Below are 23,299 nucleotides of genomic sequence, written 5' to 3' on the forward strand. Positions count from 1 at the left end.
TGGGAAGTGGATCAGCCAGGTCAATGACTGGTGCCCTTATGGGATCCTGGCACTTGTAAGAGCAGGATCAGCCAATTGAGCCGCAGTGACAGGCCCTATTTTTATTTTTTATCAACTTTTTGTGTTGTAGAGTAGATTTCCTTGGAAATTCTGGCTCTGTGCATTTCTATATACATTTTAAAATTTATTTCTATAATTAAGTCCTACTGAGATTATGATTGGAGCCACACTGAATCTAGTGATGAATTTTTAGAGACTGGCATCTTTTCAACCTAGAGTATTCCAATTCATGAAATCTACTTTAGTTACATTTTCTTTAATTCAACATCAGTGTTTACTAACTTTTCACCCACAGGATTTCTACATATTTTGATATATTCATTTCTTTGTTTTTACTGTTTTCAGATGCTATTGCAAATGGAGCCATATCTAAAAATGAATCTTAATTACTCATTGCTCGAATGTGAAAATGCCATTGATGATTGTAATTTTTTATCTCACCAAATGCATAGATGGTATGAATTTCGATTTTTTTGTACAACTACTAATAAAGCAAATGAAAATACTCACCTATGTTATTTCTGTCTTTAATTCTTACTCTTCTGCTTGCCTTGTGGACCTGCCTGGTACTACATGTTGGCAATATCTGGTGATAACGGCTTCCCTCATTTCATTTCTGCTCTTAGCACAGGGAAACTCTCACCGTTCTTAAACTATTTGTTTTATTTTATTTTAACTTTTAATTTATTTTTTTAAAATTATTATTATTATTATTTTTACAATTTTGTATAGGCTGGGATTCCACCCCCAAACTCCCACCCCCCATCAGATTCTTCCCATTTTGTTACAATAGTGTAGTCCTTCATAAGGAATCATAATTCTGTCAGTCACTTATTTAAGCATACCCCGACATTGTTGGTACAGACAATGTCAGACAGTCCAGCATCCCATTGTCTACACATGTCAACAGTTTCATTGGGAATCCATCTTTCATCTGGATGCAGGGATGCATGTTCTGTTATGCCCCCACATCTGTATATGATAGACCCCAGTACACTCTACATTACCATAAGTGAGAAGCCATGAAATAAGGTCAACAACTGGCATGAGTCAGAATAACCACAACAACATCAACAACAAATTACAAGGTCAACAACTGGCATGAGTTAGAATAACTACCACCACCACCACCACCACAACATCCACAACAAATTACAGCACCATGAAAAAATGCGCCACGAATAACCAACAATTGAGTTACAAAAAGGAAACACAGAAGTCTCTTCGACAAAATGATGCCATCCTATAATTCATGAGCCCATGATGAATTCAACTAGAGAAAAGAGATTATTTGGAATGAACCAAACTGAAATTAAAACATCAAAATACATGGCATACTGTCAAAAAAAAAAAAACAAGCAATCAAAAAACAGAATGGATTGGACTATTGGAATTACACTTTTCATGTTAGTTTCCTTATATAAGAGAGAATATATGGTATTTGTTCTTTTGTGACTGACCCATTTCACTGAGCATAATGGTCTCTAGCTGGGACCACCTAGTTCTAAATGGAGTAGTTTCATTCTTAATAGCTGAATAATATTCCATGGAGTAGATGTACCACAGTTTCTTTACACACTCTTCCTTGGATGCACATCTGGATTGTTAGTACAACCACTGTGGAAATCAGTATGGAGAGTGCTTGGAAAATTGCAAACAAACCTGCCATATGACCCAGCTATCTCGCTCCTAGGAATATACCCAATAGAAGTGAAATCTGCATATGAGAAGGGGATCTGTAATCCTATATTTGCAGCAGCACAATCTACAATAGCAAAGACATGGAAACAATCCAGTGTGTGTCCAAACTACTTATTTTAAAAGGCAAACTGAGAGTGAGAATTTCCATCCACTGGTTCCACACCCAATTGCCTGCCACATTTGGGGCTGGGCCAGGCAAGAGTCAGGAACTCCACCAGGTCTTCCACACAGGTGGCAGAGACCCAGATGCCGTGGGTCATCGTCTGTTGCTTTCCCAGGTGCATTAGCAGGCAGATGGATCAGAAATGGAGCTGTTAGACTCACACCAGCACCTAGACATAGAAAATCAACAGTGTAAGTAGCTCCCGGTCTCGGTTTTACCACTTTGTACGATACTGTCTGCAGACAAAAAAGACTTATTTATATCTATTGAAAGTCAGATATACAGAGAGGAGAGACAGAGAAGAAGATCTTCTGTCTGTTGGTTCACTCCCCACGTTACTGCAATGACCAGAGCTGAGCTGATCCAAAATCAGGAACCAGGAGCTTCTTCCAGGTCTCCCACATGGGTGCAGGGTCCCAAGGCTTTGGGCCGTCCTCTACTGCTTTTCCATGCCACAAGCAGGGAGCTGGATGGGAAGTGGAGCTGCCAGGATTAGAACTGGCGCGCATATGGGATCCCGGCATGTTCAAGGTGAGGACTTTAGCCACTAGGCCACTGTGCCGGGCCCAGATTTTTTTTTTTTTGTCATATATATCCTTGATGAGTTAAATGGTTTTTAACTTTAACTAGAATTAAGCAAAGATTTTTGTCATAAATATTTGTTAAAACAATCACCTGTTTTTCTACATTTATTGAGATAATATTTCCTTTTTTTCTATTCTAGTGGATAATAGTGACGGATTTTTGAGTGATAAATCTAACTTGCATTCCAGGCATGAATCCAACTTGTCTTTTTTTTTTTTTAAGCACTATTGCTGTAGTAGATTTTTCATGTTCATTTCGTATCTTTTTCAGCCATATTTGGTTACTCTTTACCTTCTTGACAATGTCCTTGTCAGATTTCATATCAAGCTGGCCCTAATCTTATGACATTGAGAGCTGTCCTCACTGTTTCCAGTCATTGGAAGAATCGGTGTGACATTCGTTAAACATAAAATCTAGAGGAATTGATGCAGAAATGTGTATCGGAACCTGTCTTTATTTGGGAGACTGAGCGATTTTTTTTACATTATGGACTTTTCCCTCTGTTTGAAAAAAATACACATTTCCTATTTCCTGTGTTAGTTTTGGTTGGTAGCATTTTATAGGAATTTATCCACTTTGTATGTGTTTTAAAATTTATATATACATAAAGATTATCAAAGCACCTTTTTCAAAGTTCAAGTTATGGAGAATTTCAAACGTGAAAAGCTCAATGGCTTACTCACAGCCTCCTCCAACAGCCAGCCCTCTGGGGTCAGCACCATCTTCTCAACGGGCTTCCTACTGCCTCCATTCCCTCTGGCAGAGCAAAATCAAGGTGTCACACAGTTCCACATGGCAACATTTTTAGCGTCTCAGTCTGAAAGAGACGTGTCTGTTCCTCACTAGCCACATTATCACCTAAAATATGCCTCCTTTCACTAATTATCTTCTAACCTCTAGTGCTCAAATCCATAAATGTGTCTTCCATAAACACGTTACTTATATATTTAGTTTGCAACTAAGTGGTAATTCTTTTATGTCATTCCCATTATTACCACCATAATATATTAGAATCTATATTGACCTGTCTAGTTTTATTCCTAGAATCAACACTTTACCATCTTTTGCTTAAAGAAATCATACCTGCCAGGAATTTAGTGATTTTACTAGTAATGTTTGAGAATCACCTTTTCAGTTTTACGATATATTTTCCTTTAAATTTTGCTACTATCCCTTTGTTTTCAGTTTTACTCTTTTAAAGTATTGTTTTAACTTGCTCAGTACTAATGTACTTACTCTTCAAGACTGTAGCACAAAACCACTTTTTATTAGCATTTAATTAGTTTTATACATGCTGTACTTTGGAATGCTGCATTTTCTTTATTCCAAATATTTCATTGTAATAAAATTTATTCTTCCAATTACTTTCTAAATTCTAATGTTATTTCTTCTATCCATGGGTTATTTATAAGTGTGTTGTCTGTAACGTGTTTTGAGAATTTGGAGATTTTTAGAAAATATTTATTTATTTTTACTGGAAAGGCAGATTTATAAGAGAAGCAAAGTCAGAGAGAAAGATCTTGCATCCACTGGTTCACTTCCCAAATGGCCACTATGGCCAGAGCTGAGCTGATCTGAAGCCAGAAGCCAGAAGCCAGGAGCCAGGAACTTCTGGGTCTACTACTTGGGTGCAAGATCCCAAGGATTTGGGCTGTTCTCTGTTGCTTTCCCAGGCCACGAGCAGGGAGATAGAGGGGAAGTGGAGCAGCTGGGACAGGAACTGGTACTCATGTGATGGAGTGCAGCTGATTAACAGCTAGTGCCCACTTGCAGAGTTAGTTGATAGCACGGACAACAGAGAAATGGAGGTTCCATTTCCCACCCTTCCTACCTCCTCCTATGCAATTCAAGTTCATTGAATGTGTGGAACCTCCAGAGGCTCCACCTGGCACAGGCCAGGTCCCTCCTACCTCTCCCACCACTCAAGTTAATTGACAGCATGGAAATGGCTCTGGAGACTCCAGACAACAGGCCCCTCCTGCCTCCTACTGTGCTACTTTAGTTTAATTAACTATAGGGAAACTTTGGGCTCCCTGACAGCTGCCTCCTGCCACTTAACTATTTCAATGCTTGGAAACTGTTTGTATTGCATGTCTCTTAATTTGATTGGCAGATGAGAGCTTAAAAACTTTCCCTGACATTTGCAGCTCAGTACAGTGGCTCCTAGAGTGTACAGAGGGCTGCTATCACCAAGCTTGGCCAATAATCTTCCTAACATTCTACATTTGTGTCTGGTGTGAGCTCTCTTATATTCTGCCAACACACACAGGGATGTTGGCACTTACAGGTAGAGAATTAGCCAGTTGAGCTATTGCACTAACTCTAATTTCTTTAAGATGCTTAATCAGTTTTGTTCTATTATTTTATGATGTTATTCACTTTTGCATGTTTATTGCATAAGTTTGTCAGAAAGCATGAGGGAAATCTTCAAATGGGATTGCAAATTTGAGTATTCTTTAAATTCTATTTTACTTAAATAACTTGAGGATCTGCTGTTGGGTCCGTTTAACTTATAATTATGTATTCTTGAAATACTTCTACATTATGAAATATTCCTCTTTCTCTTAATAGTACTTCTTGCTTTAAAGTCTATTGGGGCCCTGACGTGATGGTTCAGTGACTAAAAATCCTCACCTTGCATGCTCCAGGATCCCATATGGGTGCAGGTTCGTGTCCTAGCTGCTCCACTTCCCTTCCAGCTCACTGCCTGTGGCATGGGATAACAGTAGAGGGATGCCCCAAGGCCTTTGGACCCTGCACCCACATGCACCTGTGTGTGAGACCTGGAACGGGTTCCTGGCTTGTGATTGGCTCAGCTCCAGACATTGTAGCCTCTTAAGGAGTGAACCAGTGGATGGAAGATCTTTGTCTATCTCTTTTTCTCTGTGATTTTGCCTTTCAAGTAAAAATAAATAAATCTTTAAAAAGTCTCCACTGAGTGATATTTGGGTTTTTTGTTTCTTTGTTTGTCGTTTTATAGAATGCCTCCTTTCCATGCCTTTTTTTTTTTTTTCAAATTTTACACACACTTGCAAAAGACATGTTATTTATTAGTAGAATATGGCTTTCTCTGATTACAACCACGGGCGGGACTGCTGCTGGTGTCTGCGGTGGGGGTGTGTCTGTGGGGGCCGGGGGAGGGTGCCCACCGGAGGGTTGCCGTCCGGGTGGGTGAGGGGATCCCTCGGGTGGGCTCTGGCAGGTGGCGTGCAGGCAAGTTTCTCCCCAGGCCTGGTCTGGCACTGGATCACTGAGTGTGCGTGCAGGCGGGCCTTGCGCAGTGGCGAGCCTGGGCAGGCGAGGTGGTGCTGCTGTTGGTGCTGTTGGGGGCTGGCTGCGGGCGCTGTGTGCCCTGGAGGGGCCCAATTCCGGCTGGGGGTGTGGGTGTGGGTGTGGGCAGGTGGCCAGGGAGGCTGCGGGCCAAGGGCAGATGGTGGCGTGGCGTGCGTGAGTGTGTGCGTGCTTGGCAGAAGAGGTTGGCTGGGCGGCTCTGTGTGTGTGTGGCAGGTGGCTGTGCAGGGTAGGGCAGGCTGGGGCGCTGGCTAGTGTGTGTGGGGCTTGGAGGTGGGCACCGTTGCACGCGGCGGTGGCGGGGGGCCCCTGGGTTGCATGGGGTGTGGGAGGCGTGTGGGAAGGGAAGCTGGGCAGGCCAGAGCAGGTAAGGTGGCAGGGCAAGCAGGCCAGGCGCTGGTGGTGTGCTGGTGGTGTGGTCTCCCACCCAAGTACTAACCAGGCCCAACCCTGCTTAGCTTCCGAGATCAGACGAGATCGGGCACGTTCAGGGTGGTATGGCCATAGACGACACACACCGCCTCACAGCTGCTCTTCAGCCTGCTGCCGCCCCTGCCCGCCCCTGCCCATCCCTGCCCTGCTTTGCCCGACCGCACTGCCCTGCCCAACCGCTGGCCCAAGCCCACCCAAGCCCGCCCTCCACCCCTGCTGCACCTGCTGCCGCCCCTGCCCGCACCGCCAGGCCAACACCGGCCCACCTCCTGCTTCAGCCACCCCCAGGACACTCCAGCTCTCTTCCCAGGCCGCCTCCCCCTGCCCGCAGCCAGGGCGCCTCCCCACGCCCGCACCCCCGCATTCTCCTCGTCCCTACTGCCTCCCGCAGCTGGGGAGGTGCTGCTGCCTCCTCCGCCGCCAGAGAGGGCTGGAGGGGTGGCCTTCACGGCAGGGCTTCCAGGGGGCGCCTCACACTGCTGCGCCCTGCCCTCCTACGGCTGGGCACGACGCTGGGAGCCCCGGCAGCTGGCACACGCACGCACGCACCCACGGGGTCCCAGACACCCAGCCCCGGCGGGCGGGCGGGCAGGATCTCTGGAGACCTGGGGCCCCGGGAACGCTCCCCGCTCCCCATCCCACCCCCTCTCCCACCCCCCACAGCCACCCTCACTTCCGCTGAGCAAGCAAGCCAGGCAGCAAGCAATCAGCCACGCTGAGCGCCACCACGGGTCGGGACCTGGGACCGGGCACCGGGAGCCGAGGGTCGCGAGGGAGCTGGGGTGGCCGCGCCGCGCCGCACGGCACACTCCAGCGCACGGGGTCACCCTCACCCACCGACTGATGCACACACCCACGCACAGGCCAGCACGCAGGCAGCAGGCATGCACTCAGTCCTACACCACCCACAGGCTTCAAGGCACAAGAGGGATTTCGGTCCACAGGGCAGGTTTGCCCACGCCACAGTGGGGCGCCTGGGCATCCCCTACACCCACGGGCGGGACTGCTGCGGGTGTCTGCGGTGGGGGTGTGTCTGTGGGGTCCGGGGGAGGGTGCCCACCGGAGGGTTGCCGGCCGGGTGGGTGAGGGGATCCCTCGGGTGGGCTCTGGCAGGTGGCGTGCAGGCAAGTTTCTCCCCAGGCCTGGTCTGGCACTGGACCACTGAGTGTAGAGAGCAATAGAGGACGGTCCAAGGCCTGGGACCCAGAAGAACTTCCTGGCTTCAGATGAGCTCAGCTCTGAGGAGTGAAGCAACAGGCACAAGACCTTTCTCTCTGTATCTCCTTCTGGTAGGAAACAGCTGGGTCATCCTATCTGTGGCCCTCAGAAATGAAACTGTTGAATTTATCTGGGCAATAAGGTGCTGCACCCTCTGCATGGTCCATAACCGCAATGAAGGAATCATGACCAGATATGATCTGTACTAGTGTAACAATGTGGAGGAATTCAATGTGGGGAGAGGGTTTGGGAGAGTCCCAGAGCCTATGAAACTTTGTCAGGGAAAGAAAGATGTGAGCGCAGAGGAGAGCTGCCCTCCAAAACACACATACAAATAGCCAGGCCAGGTTGGAGCGCAAGCCAGGCTGGGTTGAACTGTTCACTGGCTAGCATCCCCCAGTTCACAGAAGGGCTGGTGGTGGACCAGGCCAGGCTAGGCTGCTGTACCCCAGCCCGATGGCGATAGCTGGGACTGTGAGGTTGGCCATCTCAGATTGTGCCACAGCACCCACTGGCTCACGCAGGAACGATGTGGGGGGAGGTTGGAGGAGAGTGGAGGAGAGGGAGCGTGAGCCAGAATCGAGCTAGGGCGCTGCACCCAGTCACACAAAAAAAGAGAGCCAAGATGGGTGCGTTGCAAGCAGGCCAGCCGGGTTAGGCCGCAACACCCAGCTGTCAGCAAAGTCCCGGGACCGACTGGGTGAAAATCACATCAGGCAGGCCGGACCGCAGTAGCCCCCAGACAGTCCCAAGATCTGGGGCTGGGAGCCCGCCAGCCTGCTAGGGAAACCGCAGGCAGGCAGGCAGGCAGGCACTCCCACCCTGTCAGCTAGGCTGTAGCTCCCGTCGGAGAGCACCACGTTAAGGCCTGCCTGGACTAAAACAGCAAGTTACCCATAGATCATCAGGCCGTCCGTATGTGCCAAACATACAAGGCCCGGGCCAGAGATGCCGACAGCGTGCATCTCCCTGGACCAGACAAGAAGACGAGGGGAAGACAAGAGTTGTCTTTTGGGCCAGGCGTGCGGTTGCCTAGTGGCGAAATTTCTCAGCCTGTACGCGCCAGGATCCCCCTGTGGTCGCCGGTTCATGTCCCAGATGCCCCACTTCCGTCCAGCTCCCTGCCTGTGGCCTGGAGAAGCGGTCGAGGACGGCAGAAACCCTTGGGACTCAGCACCCACCCGCCTGCATGGTGGAGACCGGGAAGAAGCTCCCGGCTCCTGGTTTTGGCTCTGCCCTTTTGTGGCCATTGTGGCCACTTGAAGAGTGAACCAGCCAGCGGGCAGGAGATATTTCTTTCTATCTCTCCTTCTCTCTCTCTCTCTCTCCCTCTCTCTCTCTCTCTCTCTCTCTATATATATATATATATACATACATATATCCGTGTTTCCAATAAAAACAAAATGGGTGAATGGATGGATGAATTGTTTTTTTCTAAACAGGCGCCGACTGTGAGATGTAAGCAGCGCGAGACTCTGTCCAAGGCTCCGGACTGCTGTGTCCTGGTCGCTCGGTCCAATGCCGATCCAAGCAGAGAACTGGGCCTGGCACGGGGCACGGGCCTAGTTAGTATATTCCTGCAACCGCGATCAGCTTGAGCCCTTGTCAACCCCACCCCCACCCCGCCCACCCGCCCACCGCACGCGCGTGCACACCTACCCAAGGACAGGTAAGGTGTTCGCTTCAGGTGTTTGGAAGTAATAGGTTCAGCTAGATTGTTGCATGGAGAGGGAGGGATGCTCGCTGTCGAGCGATTCTGCTTGTTTGAGTGACAGAAATACACCCACAGGTTCATCACGCGCATTCACATAGTTCAGGTGGTGGATGGGAGAGTGAATTCATATGCCAATGGAAAGGCCACATCAGAAGGGAGTCGTTCCTGAGAACCACTCACGGTCTGCCCCATGCCAGTCAGAAAGCAGTGGCCAGATCCCACTTTGTAGTTCCAGAGCGAAGGGGAGTGACGGGCACATAATGGATTAGACGGTGGCAGGAAGGTCAGGCTTCTAGCATCGCATCGCAGCAGCAAGGCAGACATAGGTAGGGGCATTCAGGAAGCAGAAATGTGGGTGCTTTTGGGTGTGTCAGGAGTGATGGGGGCGTACCATTGGGGGCAGGGTGGGTCCTTTTGGCTGCGGCGGTGGCGGTGGGGGGGGGGTCGTCAGGGGGCAGGGCAGCAACAGCAGGGAAGACGACACACGTCCTCTTCATCCAACTCTTGTTCCCAGTGAGGTGCTCCCTCCCTCTTCATCCACCTAAGCGCAAAACAAAACAAAAACTGAGCAGTGAGTGCCAGCCAGAGTTGTTAGCTTCTGACTGATCATCGCGTCCATTCATCCCACGTGTGCCCAGTCGGCTACTGTTCCGTCCCAGCACCTCTATTATTTTTCCTGCGTGTGCGTGTGTGATAAAGCACAGGTCACTGAATCATTCCTCTCCGGCCCCGCCGCGCTCCCGGTTTTGCCTGGATACCTTTTGTAGCCTGGGATGCGACGCGGCACACCTGAGCATCGTCTTGGTGGGTTAGTGTTGGGCTAATTAGCAAGCAGGTGGGGAAGCAGAGGCCGCTCATCCCTCAACGTTGAGCCCAGCTTCCCCTGGTAGAACGAGCGCTCCTTTCTTTCTGAAGCAATGGAAAAACATAAGTGCATCAGTCAATGAAAAAATGAAATTTAAACTTTAAACAGTTTTTGGAAAGACGCCCCAAGAACACAGAAAGAAAGGAAGAAAGAAAGAAAGAAAGAAAGAAAGAAAGAAAGAAAGAAAGAAAGAAAGAAAGAAAGAAGAAAAAGAGAAATTTTATAGCACTGTAGTAAAATGTGGAAAATCTGTCGGGGTCGGGGGAGAAAGAAGACATGGAAGTCAGTTAACATTGAACATCTGAACGGGAGGGGGGAGGGAGAAGGGAAGGTGTAGTTGGAGGAAGACTGAGAGGACACAGGAAACAAATAGGCAAACAGCAACACGTGCTGGTGGCGAACATTTCGCGGCCATTGCCACCGAGCATCTGGTCGACCTCCTTCCTCGGAGTAGAAAGGGTTAGGGTGTTAGACTCGAGGAGAGTCCAACCCCGTGGAAGGGGAGCCACTCCGTTCGGCAAGACAAGTCACAAAGCAGAGGCTGTAAAAAGCATGAGGATTTTTCTGGTGCTCTGGAGTACCAGGGTGGATGTGGGACGGACTAGGCTAGGTCCCAACCTCAACTTAGCCATATACGAGCTATATTTGGGCATGAATGACCGTGGCTGGGCTGAAACACTCTACAGCAAGAACCAGAACGGGATGATGGCCAGTTAGGAAAGACCACTGTTCCTGCTAGGATAAGAGGCGAACTGGCACATGGACCCACTGATATGCGCGAAACCTGGCACATGGAGGGGTTCTAATGGAGCAGCTCAGGCAACTCCTCTGGCAGGACACAGACCCTGCAGGTCAGCGCAAGGAACATGCAAGGCAACAGCCAAGAGGTCATAGAAAGTGTCCCACTGGCATGCATTTGGCATGGGTCGGGGGCAGACCAGGCTGAATCTGTTCAGGTCATCCACTGGTAAATCTGATCGCCAGAACAGAGTGTGGGTCGAACCAGGTCCGGTCGTAACAAAAGCAACACACAAGCTGGAATGCCAAGGCGAGGTAGCCTGAGCCGGATGCAGCCGCAGCACCCAACCAACACATGTGAGAACCAGGAAAGGAGGCGGCAGAGCTGACAGGAGAAAAAGGGGAGGTTCCCTAGCTGAACAGCAAATTACACTGAGGAGTGGGAGCTGGGTGGGGGGTAGACTAGACCAGGCAGGGACACAGCGCCTGTGCACCTCATGGGGACCAGATTGGGTGAAAACCAGGCTGGGCTGACTATTCCCACCGGAGCAAGCTACAATCAGAGTTGGTGAGGGTTGTTGGAGCTTAGTTGTAGCACCAGTTGGCAGAAGCTGGTACAAAGGGTTAGTCACGTTGAGTTGAACCACAGGGCCAAATGGAGAGGGCACAACTGGAATGGGAGCGACCTGGGAGGGAAAGAGTGGGTTCCTCCCTCATGGGTCATCACCTTCCATGGGAGGGCATGGGAACTAGGACAGGGTCTGGGGTGGCTAGACAGACACCCAACAATATCCATTGGGGATGGTAGGAGGAGATAGTTGGATGGAAGTAGGTGGCAACACCTGTTGGCAAGAATATGAACAGAAGGGTACTGGGGACAGACTGGGCTAGTATGCCATATATACTGGCAAGCCAGGGTAGGAGGTGGGCCTGGTTGAGGCTACTGTGGGCCGCCATGACTGGGCTGCAACTCCTACTAGTACGTGCGAGGGACAAATGCATCCAGGGTGGAACCAGGCAGGACTGCAAGAGGACACGGGTGGAGATAGAACCGGCCCAGCAACTGCAGCCGCCAGCTGACCGGGGCAGTGGACTGTGCCCGGCCCTATGCTACTAAAACAGCAGGAATCTGGACTGGGAATACCTCAAAATTTCTTCGAGGATCTTCCCATTCGAGACACCGGACTCGGAGTCCTAACCAGGGAAAGACAGGACAAATCAAGCAACAACCTCAGCCATCTGTTGGCAGCAGAGACTGGGCAAATGGAGACCCTAGAAGGGACTGTGTCAATCAATGAACTCTTCAATGACCACATCATGATTGGGGTGGCGAGACTGGCAACGACCCATGAATGGTGAACTATTGGAACCACTTGATCGAGTATCTCGGAGCGCACCCCACACCCGGGACTTGGGGTGGGCGGGAGACTGGGTGGGGCTTCTTCCTCTATATCCCCCTTTAGACCTTGAACCTTTTTTACCCCAATTAAATTTGTAAGGATTGTCAAAATTAAATAAATAAATAAATAAAAAAGCATGAGGATTTTATTGAGCATTCGTGAATGGGCAACAGAGTAATCTGGAGGCACCCAGGACTCTGCGCGCCCCAAGCAGGTTAAAGCACCTTTTTAAAGGACAAAACCGCAAACTTCGCATAACAGCTAGCATTTTACTTTAAGATTAGACAGCGCCAGGGCTCCCTTGGCTTGGCATAACAGTCTGCACTTTCTCAGACTGTTGTGCCTCCCTTTCTTATCCACTACATTCTTGTGTTGGCCTTGCTGCTCCGGCCTTGCTACCTTATCTCTTTTATTCCTGCAGCTGCCTTGTTCATGTCTGAGAAACTGAAACTTTTACTTGCTTCATGAAATAACTTTTCTATATTTATTCCAACATGGCTCTACTCTTGCTCAGCAGAAAGCAATATACAGAAGCAAAATCAAGCGGTTATTCTAAGCTCTTACATTCCCCCCTTTTCTTTTAGGACATATTTTTATCTTAAAATATAAGCATTAACAGGCATTTTCTTGTACAGGCTGATATTGGCTGGTTAATACAAAGGCTTGAATTATTGACAATCTTTCTTTTATGAACTGTAATAAACGATTAATAATGCAAGGTCCTATAGTTAAAAGAAGTAATAGCAATATTAAAGGTCCTGTTAGAGCAGAGATGAGAGTGGTTAGCCAGGGTGATTGAGAGAACATGTTTTCAAACCATCCTTGTTGGGCTGACAATTCTTTCTGTCTTTTATTTAATCTGTCTCTGAGTCGATCTAAAGTCTCAGTCACACTTCCAGTTTGGTCAGCATAGAAACAACACTCTTCCTTTAAGGCGGCACACAATCCTTCTTCTTTTAACAATAGCAAATCTAGTCCTCTCCTGTTTTGCAACACTACTTCAGACAGAGAGATAAGAGACTCTTTTAGTCCTCTGACTGACTGTTCTAAGGCCTGTAGGTCTTCATTCATAGCCTGGTGTAGTCCTTGGTAATAGTCTGTTCTCGACAGAGCAGTTGCTCCAGTGGCTATGCCAGCGGCTATTCCTCCTGTACTTAGTAACACGGCTAGAGTAATAGAGACAGGCTCTCGCTTGGCCCTCCCTGGATGTTCATAGGCAGCTAGAACAGTCTCAGACGTTCTATTCTCAGTACGTTATTCTTGGCCACACTTGAACAAGCACACAGAAGTCTTTGGTGACGTTAAGAACCTGTGCCGAGATGCAAGGGGTCAGACCAGTGTTGCATGCCCAATAGATCCCATTAGGTGGTGTCAGATAATAATTTCCTATTGGGACATTTAAACTCTGGTTACATAGTCTAGATTTTATTGAATTCTTTCCTATACATAGACCTGTCCCACTGACATCAGTAAGTGTCAGTTCGTGCCCCATGGTGCTGCAGACTGGAGATGGGCTACTGGAGTTTGTTATGTTTGCTATTGTGGCTATTCCTTCATAATAAGGTGGATTGGGGTTGAGGCATAGCCAGCAGTCCCTGGCTCTTTCGGGATCTGAAGAGTTAAGGGCTAGAAAGGCTCCTTTAACTAGATTTATGAGTCTTTCTCCCGTGTTTTTCGGCACTATAGTGGGGGAGGCCGGCGTGCTAGTTTGTGGAGCTACTGTGTGGTTGAAAAATGGCCTTATAGGATGTTGAGGCTGTTGTCCTGACGGCCCGCGGAAGGCAGGCAGGACATGATTTGGGCCAATAGACTGGGTGGCTAAGGGCTCTATTTGGCGGGAGATAGTGAACAGAGTAAATGCGTCCCACCCTTCTCTGTAGAGCCACAATCCCCATGCTCTCGTCTTAGTCCAGTCAGCTTTTTCTCCGGCCGAGGTGAAAGAAATAACTAAAGGATTGCATCTGCCACCTGGGGTGCTTCCTGTTCTTCTAGTTACACTATCAAAGCATGGTCCGCAGTTTTGTTTCCAGTGACCCTGGCTGCAAATCCAGGGCCCTGTCCCTGAATACCCTGGAATATTTTCCCTTTTGACTGAGATGAGGTCAGTCGATTCAGTGAGCCAATACACTGTCCCGGTAGTTTCACAACCTCAACTAGCACAGTATCCTTCTTCGGCCCCCCTACACTGCTTGATTTTGGCTTTGCTACGGTCGCTCCCCGGACAAACGTAAAAAGGTCTGGCTCTGGTGTGTAACCATCCCAGTACATTCTCACAGCCATACGCGTTCCGGCTACTAGTTCCTGAATAAGGGAGACCGGGAGTCTCCCATGCTCCTCCAACTAGGTCACATAGATCAAAATATAACTTTGGGAAGGTAACATCAACCGGTCCAATGACTTGAGTGCTATTTATGACTGTTCCTATTTCTAAACTACTGATTTTCCAGGTAATTTTATGGGGGGTATGTGGGTTATAATCTGACAATGAACATGGAAGAGATAGCAAAGTCAGAAAGTACATTTTTAAGCACGAGTCAGTCTTATCTTTAGAGGATTTGGGGTTCGTTGAAGTTTCCATTCTGGTTCCTGGTCAGTCCCTGTAGTCCCTGTTGCTGGCTGATCCTTGGCGTGCTTCACGTGGGAGGCATGTACCCAGGCAGCAATTCCGTCGACTTTCAGGGCGGTTGGAGTAGTCAGTAGGACGGTAAAGGGTCCTTTCCACCGTGGTTCCAAGGTTTTTGCCTGGTGTCTCCGGACATACACCTGGTCTCCTTCCTTGAACGGGTGAGGGCACGGTGGAATGTCTTTGTCCTTGTAGGCCTCTGCAAGCGGTTTCCAGATGTACTCTCTCACTGCTCTGAGAGCCTGGAGATGCGCCTGTAACGAGGGTGGATGGGGGAACAAGGTAGGATCAAAATCACAGAAAGAGGATGCCGGTGGTGGGCTTCCATATAATATTTCAGAGGGAGTCAGCCCATGATATGCAGGAGTGTTGCGCACTCGAAAAAGGGCCATAGGGAGGAGCCGTACCCAGTCTTTTCCGCCAGTCTCTAGGGCTAATTTAGTCAAGGTCTCTTTTAGAGTTCTATTCATTCTTTCTACCTGGCCTGAACTCTGGGGTCGATAAGCACAATGTAGTTTCCAATTGATCCCCAAACTCTTGGCCACCCCCTGACTTACCTGGGAGGCGAAAGCGGGACCGTTATCTGACCCTAATACTTGCGGCAATCCGTACCGGGGAAAAATTTCTTCAAGGAGTTTTTTAACGACTGTCGTGGCCGTTTCATTCTTCGTGGGGTAGGCTTCTACCCAGCCTGAAAAGGTGTCTACAAAAACTAAGAGATATTTATAACCATACAGTCCCGGTTTTACTTCAGTAAAGTCTATTTCCCATTGTATTCCCGGTCGGTGTCCTCGGGCACGGGCTCCTTGGGGGAGTTTTAGTCGCCCTGCGTTTACCTGGGCACAAGGCTTGCATTGGTCCACTGTAATTTGAGTAAGAAACTGCAGGTCAGGAGTTATAAACGGGCATTTCTCATTTGCAAGTAGAGCGTGCATTTTTCTCCGGCTCAAATGAGTGAGGCGGTGGAGGTGTTCAATGATTTCAGTAGCTATGCGATAGGGCAGGATGACCTTGTCTCCTTTTCTCCATGCTTTGCACTTAGCATCCCACTCCCCTTCGAGTTCTTTCATGAGAGCTCTGTCATTATCAGTATATTTAAATGGAACTCCCCAGTTGCAGACTATGTCATCTGTGTTTTGCCTGGTCTCTTCGGGTCCCCTTTTTGAGTTTATTTCCAGGGGTAGGGCTGAGATTGGCTCAGTGGCAACAGTTTTTGCAGTCTGGTCTGCCAGTCTATTTCCTCTAGCTATTGGATCTGTTCCTTTTTGGTGGCCCGGACAATGAATAATGCTCAGTCTTTTTGGAAGGAATAGTGCCCTCAAGAGGTTTATTATCTCTTGCTTGTTCTTTATTTCTCGTCCTCCTGAAGTTAAGAGGCCCCTTCTGCGATAAATCTCACCATGCACATGGGCCGTAGCAAAAGCATACCTACTGTCAGTATAGATGTTTGCTACTTTTCCCGCCGCCAGTTCTAGAGCCTTTGTGAGGGCTATTAGTTCAGCTCGCTGGGCCGACGTCCCTGGCTCTAGGGCACTGGCCCAGACTATGGAGTCATTGTTACTCACCACTGCTGCTCCTGCCCGCCGAGTTCCTTCGGTGACATAGCTGCTGCCATCTGTGAACCAGGTTACCTCCGCGTCTGGTAGAGGCTGGTCAGTTAGATCTTCACGAGTCCCATGAACTTCGGCCAGAATCTGGGAGCAGTCATGGGGGGCATCCTTGGCCGTTCCCGGCTCCGGCAATAGGGAAGCGGGATTGAGCGTAGCAACTGGTCCAAAAGTAATGCGTTCAGGAGCTAAGAGCAAAGCCTGGTAGTGAGTCATGCGGGCATTTGAAAGCCACCTGTCTGGCGGTTGGCGGACAACCGACTCCACAGCATGTGGAGCTATTATTGTGACTTTCTGTCCCAGGGTCAGTTTGTTTGCGTCCCTGAGCAGGGTCGCAATAGAAGCACATTGATCTTTCCCTAAACGGTTTCGCCGCTCACCTCCCTGTTCTCTAAACTGTCTCCCTATCTCAGTTCCCTGGGATGTTATTTGCTTGTTATGAACTACAGTGGCCAAGATACGGCTCAGTTCTTTATTCCGTCGCTTATCTCTCTTATCCTCTCTCTCTTCCTGCATCTTTCTTAGTCTCTCTTCTCTCTCTTCCGGAGTCTCTCTCTTATTGAAAATTTTATCTGCCTCTTTTACTAAGTCCTGCAAGCTATAAGTCTGCAATCCTTCTAGTCTTTGTAACTTATTTCGAATGTCTGGTGCCGACTGTCCTATGAAAGCCATAATCACTTCCCCCTGCCTATCTTCACTTGCCGGATCAAACGGTGTATACATGCGGTATGCTTCCATTAGTCTTTCTAAGAATCCCGCGGGAGTCTCCCCAGCTCCCTGTAGAACTGCTCTTACCTTAGCCAAATTAGTGGGTCGCCTTCCGGGCACGCTTGAGACCCGCCAACAGAGTCTGGCAATAAAGACGGAGACGCTCCCTACCATTTGGAGTGTCGAAGTCCCAATTAGGTCAGACAAGGGTTGAACACTTCATCAATTTCGTTTGGAAGTTGGGTGGGCTGCCCATTAGTCCGAAGGACATTCTTTCTGGCCTCCATCAGCACCCGTTGGACTTCTTCTGTGGTCAGTAGAGTCCGTAACAGCTGCTGACAATCATCCCAAGTCGGCTGGTGCGTCAACAAGATGGACTCGATGAGACCCGTTAATGCTTGGGGGTCTTGGGAGAAAGGAGGGTTATGAGTTTTCCAATTATACAAATCAGAGGCAGAGAAAGGCCAATACTGGACCTGCCCCCCTACAATTCTCAAGGGGTACAACTGTGAAGACCATTGCCCTTCTCCTCTTTCTCCCTCCTCCAATTGAGCCCTGCGTAGCCGCAACCTGGTATGGATTGGGGATCTGGCTTCAGGCTGTTCATTTACAGTGGTGTCTGGAGAGCCCATCTCCCCCGGTCTTCCTCTTGGGGGTTCTCCTTCAGGTTGATGCTCCTGGGGATAAGGTGGAGGAAGTTCAGAGGTCATTAATAGGTCCATCTGACTATCATCGGGCAGGACAGGCTTAGGTCGAGGACGAGTAGCTTCCAGCGGACAGAGGGAAACAAGAGCAGAGGGTTGGGGTAGGGGCGGAGCTGAAGGCGCCTGCAATTCTGGAGAAGGAGGAGGAGGAGGACAGGGTGCGATGAGAAAAGGTTGAGCCCACGGCGGGGGGAGGGGGGGGGGGAATTAACCATGAGGTCCTCCCATACCAAGATATACGGTAACTGGTCGGGATGCCCCATGGCCCGATGGCCCGGGTCGCCCGGATGAGGCCTTTCACCTGCAAGATAGTGGTTAGATTAAAGGTGCCGCTGGGCGGCCATGCAGCAGCGACAGTCGGCCACTCAACGGTGCAGAGAGTTTTCCATTTCTTTCGACGCACTTCCACTGATAGGTTGTGAGCGCGGGTGGAAACGTCAGGCCAATGTTGGAGAGTAAGACTCAGGGGAGAAGACTCAGCCTGACCCATATTCAAAGACAAGAGACTACACACAATTACAAAACAAACAAATGACACAAACAGGATTCGCGCGATACAAGATTTCCAAAGGGCCCAATACAAGATACAAGACGGCCACTCTGGGGCGACCATACAAGGCCAGACGAGGGTGACGTGATCTTCACCCCGTCTCCAAAGCACTGGAGCGTCCTCCAGCGTACAAATTCAAATCAAACCGGTACCATTCAAAGACTGGGGGGGGGGGGCAAGGACAGAACAGAACAACAGACAAAAATACACACTTTCCGATCGGTCTTACCTCCCCCTGCTAGGATGTTGCTTGCCGAGGACGGTTGCTCCTGATTCCTGGCCAATGCACCAAAATGTTAGACTTGGGGAGAGTCCAACCCCGTGGAAGGGGAGCCACTCCGTTCGGCAAGACAAGTCACAAAGCAGAGGCTGTAAAAAGCATGAGGATTTTATTGAGCATTCGTGAATGGGCAACAGAGTAATCTGGAGGCACCCAGGACTCTGCGCGCCCCAAGCAGGTTAAAGCACCTTTTTAAAGGACAAAACCGCAAACTTCGCATAACAGCTAGCATTTTACTTTAAGATTAGACAGCGCCAGGGCTCCCTTGGCTTGGCATAACAGTCTGTGCTTTCTCAGACTGTTGTGCCTCCCTTCCTTATCCACTACATTCTTGTGTTGGCCTTGCTGCTCCGGCCTTGCTACCTTCTCTCCTTTATTCCTGCAGCTGCCTTGTTCATGTCTGGGAAACTGAAACTTTTACTTGCTTCATGAAATAACTTTTCTATATTTATTCCAACATGGCTCTACTCTTGCTCAGCAGAAAGCAATATACAGAAGCAAAATCAAGCGGTTATTCTAAGCTCTTACAAGGGTGGGAGCCAGGGGGGAGGGGGAATCCTGATCTCGGCGAAATTGTAACATAACACGTCATTCAAAAACTCACAAGAAATAAATCGATAAAAATACATATATATCTGAAAAAAAGAAAGAAAGAGAAAGTGGAGGACACCTGGCAAGGAGGGGCAAGAAGAGAAACGGGCGACGCAGAAAGAAAAGAGACGAAAAAGTCAGTTACTGTTGACTGACTGTCTCCACACGGGGCGGGCGGGCGGGTGAGCGAGAACCGGTGGCAGAGAGAGATGGGCAGGAGGGGGGAGGGAGAGTGCAGAGATGAACAGCAGGAGTGGGGGGGTGGGGGCGGGGCAGTGTCAGGAAGACCAAGGACACAGGGCAAACACATTAACAGCGACACCTAGCGGCCAAGGCCCGCGAGAGACTAAGAACGGACTTGGGGTGAGGCGCTGACTGGGTTTTAGCTGTGTGTATAGGGAAATCTTTGCTGTCCCAACGCGGTTGGGAGCATTGAGATGGACTGAACTGGGTTTCTGATTTTTGTGAGGCAGTCTCTCTCTCTCTCTCTCTCTCTCTCTCTCTCTCTCTCTCTGTCTCTGTCTCATTACCGGATGAGGTTCCCCGGGAGAGCTGGGCCTGGAAACACATGGCCCAAGGGATGAATCTGGAACTGACCCCTGGGCTCGAGACTCAGCGTTGTCGTTGTTATCTCTTGCCTTTGCTCTTCCTGCTCCCCCATCCTTCATCATCCCCGCCCCGTCGCAGCCCCAACTAACTCCACACCGGGAACCGCAGCGTGTTTCAAGAATCCAATCGCGGGGTCTGCGCGTCATCTAGTGGCCACAGTACCGGATCGGACATGAGACAAAAACCAAGATGGCGCTGACAGCAGAACTAGCCTCAAGTCTCGCGAGGCCTCGGGGTGGCGGTTGGCGTGGAGTTTGGGGGGGGCGAGGAAAGGAGGGAGGGGGAGGGAGGGAAACAGTGGGTTTAGCGCAGGCGCAGTCAGCACAGTCGGGCTTCTGGCTTGCTGGCCGGGCGGCGGCGGCGGCGGGCGGCGCTGCACAAACCGTCCTTGCACCGGGCCGGGACTGCACTGTGCGTGCGTCTCTCGAGGTGCTCTCCTGCTTGCTCCGTCCAGGCGGGGGATCTGTTGCCTCCCCGGGGATGTTTCCTGATTTCTTTCTTCTTGGATCTCTCCTTTCCTTTTAGACTCCCTCTCTCTCTGCTTTGATTGCTGAATACCGCCGCTTTCCTCTCTTTCGCTTTCTCCTTTGACCTGTCCCCTCTCCTTCTCCCACTCCCCTGCGTCTCAGAGAATTTCACTTCTGACTCCCACCTTTATTCGACATTGTTCATCTTTACATTCTCTCCCTTTTCCTAGAGGCTTTTCTCTCGCGGTCTCATTCTGGATTTATTTTCTTCCCTCATCTCTTTCACTCGTGTCTGTCTGGCCATTTTTTGTTTGTGTGTGTGTGTGTGTGTGTGTGTGTGTGTGTGTGTGTGTTTCCCCTACTGCTTCCATTGCTTCCCTTTATGTTGTCTTTCTCCTTTCCTAGTTTTTGTACTTTTGCCTTCCTTTCAGTGCTCATTCTCTCTCTCTCTCCCTGCCTCTCTTTTCTCTCTCGATGTTGGTGGTTCCTTTTTATTTTCTGGCTGCCTTTTCCCTTTTCCGGAGCCGGCAAGGGGAAACAGGTGGGTGGAGAGCCCGGGACAGGGTGTAATAAAGTCCCCAAGCTGCAGGCGGGAGAGTCGCAGCCCTGCTGGGACCTTGCTGGCTGGTGTGCTGCTGGGAGATTGGGCCTGGAGGCTTGCAAGTGAGCAGGCGGGCAGCTGCGGGGGTGGGTAGGTGTCTGCGCGCTCCTGAATGTCATCGTGCTGGAGTACCGTTAGAGTGCATGGGGTCGACCAGCACACCCTTTATCACTGCCTCCACACTAGGGGACCCGGTTGTGGCTGTTGTCGGGGCTGCGAGGCCCCGGGCCACGGGGCCGCCGGGCTGGGGCCGTTGGTGGGGCTGGCTCCCTGCCTGACAGTTGTCGCCCGCACAAGGGTCCAGGTCGTGGCCGCTGGTGGGACTGTAAGCGTGTTTGTTTTTCTAACTCCTTGGGTCAACCAGGTGGCCACAGGAGCACGCCCCGTCGTCGATAGGTATGTTCTTGGGGACTTGTGACCCGGGCCCCCATCTGAGGGGTGGCTGTGTCCCACACATTGTCCCCGTTGTCCCCTGGAAGGGAATTTGTATGCCTGCAGTTGTCATTTTGGATCTGCAGGTAGGTGCTGACACGCTGTCTCCTGGCGACTGTGGTCAGGAGAGCTGGGCTCCTGGTTTTGCGTCTTGGTGGGTAGGGGAAGAGCGCGACGGGCTGCCGGCGGCCTGGCGTCGGACTGTGTCTCCCCTGCCCATCCGGTGGCCGAGCTGCCTGCCTGGGTTCGTGCGGCAGCTTGGTGTGCGATCCCGGTTGAGCCCTGCGACGGTGCTGCCATCTCCGGCTTACGATTTGCTGCAAGAGCAGTGGAGGCGAGGCCGGGCGCTGGGTCCTATACCCGTGTCTGCTCTCTGCTGCAGGAGGCCCGTTGTGTAGGGGTGGCTGACGAAGACCCCCTTTCTGAGTCTGAGTCGGTAGTGGCGTCTTCATGCCACGTGTGCGTGTCAGGCGTTCCTCCGCTGGGGTTGGCCACCGCCGCTGAGGAGGCAAGGGGCCGGTGAGGCTGTGACGGACCCCTCTCTGGCAGCTGTCCTCGCCCGGGCGTGACCCCCTGTGCCTCGTGTGATGTCACAATTCCAGACCGACTGACCGATGTGGTGATGTGGCGCTCTCCTGGGCCGGGTCTAAGCCGCTTACAGACGAGGGACGGCCGTTCATGGCGAATGCTGCCGAGCTTCTCGTTCTGTCTTGCGGGCTCCTGGTTCCTCTTTCCCCTGCCTCGGTGTGGTGGGAGAGGCCAGGGGTGCGGAACCCGGCCCGATCTCCGCTCCCTCTGCCTCGTGCCGCCTGGAGGCGCGCTGGTGTGGGGGTCCGGGCGGGGGTCCTCGGACGTGGCGGACACCCTTCGCCCTCTGCCGTGCCGGCGTGTCACGGCGTGGGCGGGCCCCCTCCTGCGGTGGTGTGGGGCTTGTCCGGCAGAGTCCGGCTCTGCTCGGCTCTGTGCGGTGCTCCTGGAGCAGTCCGGGTCGTTTGCCCTTCAGGCGCCTGGAACCGAGTGGTGGTGTCGCTCCCTTGCCCCACCCCAGTGTGTGCTCTCCCGGGTGTGCCGCTGCAGCCTCCTCGCTGGTGTGTGCTGCCTGGTGCGCGGGAGCCTCCGGGGGGTCGAGGTGGTGAGGAAAAGGAAGTGTGGGCGCAGCACCGGCTGCTGCTGCCACGGCCTGTGGCCTCGCCCGGCTTGCCTCCGGTGCCCCTGCGCGTCCGTGGGGGCAGGTGACTTCCTTACCTGTGCCGCAGACCCCTCCGCCCATCCTCGGGCTCGTCCCCCGGGTTGGGTTGATGCTCCCTCGGTGTTGGGGCCCTTTGGGCCCGGTGAGAGGCGCACGTGGGGCTGGCGGGGTGCGGCTCGCCTTCACTGAGAAAAGCCTTCTCTAGCGATCCGAGAGGGACGTGGCTACGTGACGGGGTGCCGTATCCCCCGCTCGCCGCGCCGTTCCTCCCTCCTCCTGGTGCGTGTCGGTAGCCACGCTGCTAATGACGCTGATGGCTTGGGTCGTTGTGCATTAGGTGGCGATGGTCGCTCGTTCCTTCCGGCCCCTTGCGCTGGGGGCCGGACGCTGCCTCTCGCGCCTCTACCTCGCTGTGGCCCGCACCTTCCCCCCCCCCCCGTGTCGGGGGAGGGTCCCGGTGGGCTGGGGCCGGGCGTCCCGCTGCCTACGGGCCCGGCGGAGGGGCCCTGCGGTCGCTCGCATGCCTCTGGTGTGTCTGGCCTTCCGCTTACCACCCGGGGCCCTGGGGTTGCGTGTGGCTTGTCCCGTGCTGCCCCTGTGGCCCTGGCGTGGGGTGGCTCTCTGCTCGCTTCCCACCCTTGGGCTATCCGCGGCCCGCTGGCCGGTCGCCGCCGGCGAGGGTGGTGGTGGCGGGGCCACGGGTTTGGGCCCGTTGGGTCTCCCCTCAGCCGCATCGGCTCCGGGAGCGTTCCCTCGGGGCTGGGGGCTCGG

At 51.4% G+C, this 23,299-nt stretch overlaps 2 long non-coding RNA genes across 2 annotated transcripts in view; both read right to left on the minus strand.

Annotated features, from left to right (window-relative positions):
- Positions 1-14,283: 14,283 nt before the first annotated feature.
- The window catches only part of LOC121154722, a 9,197-nt gene continuing 181 nt past the window's right edge, over positions 14,284-23,299 (minus strand). Inside the window, exons 2-3 of the long non-coding RNA XR_005883599.1 lie at positions 21,080-21,082; positions 14,284-14,294 (exon numbers count right to left, since the gene is read on the minus strand). This is a non-coding gene — a long non-coding RNA (uncharacterized LOC121154722). The remainder of the gene's footprint in view (positions 14,295-21,079; positions 21,083-23,299) is intronic.
- Positions 14,934-15,886, minus strand: LOC121154721. Its single transcript, XR_005883598.1, has 2 exons — positions 15,348-15,886; positions 14,934-15,044 (listed from the first exon to the last, which is right to left on the minus strand). It is a non-coding gene; the product is annotated as an uncharacterized LOC121154721 (long non-coding RNA).

This window comes from Ochotona curzoniae, unplaced genomic scaffold (genome assembly GCF_017591425.1).
Source record: "Ochotona curzoniae isolate NIBS_2020 unplaced genomic scaffold, NIBS_Ocur_1.0 contig_2848, whole genome shotgun sequence".
Lineage (NCBI taxonomy): Eukaryota > Metazoa > Chordata > Mammalia > Lagomorpha > Ochotonidae > Ochotona > Ochotona curzoniae.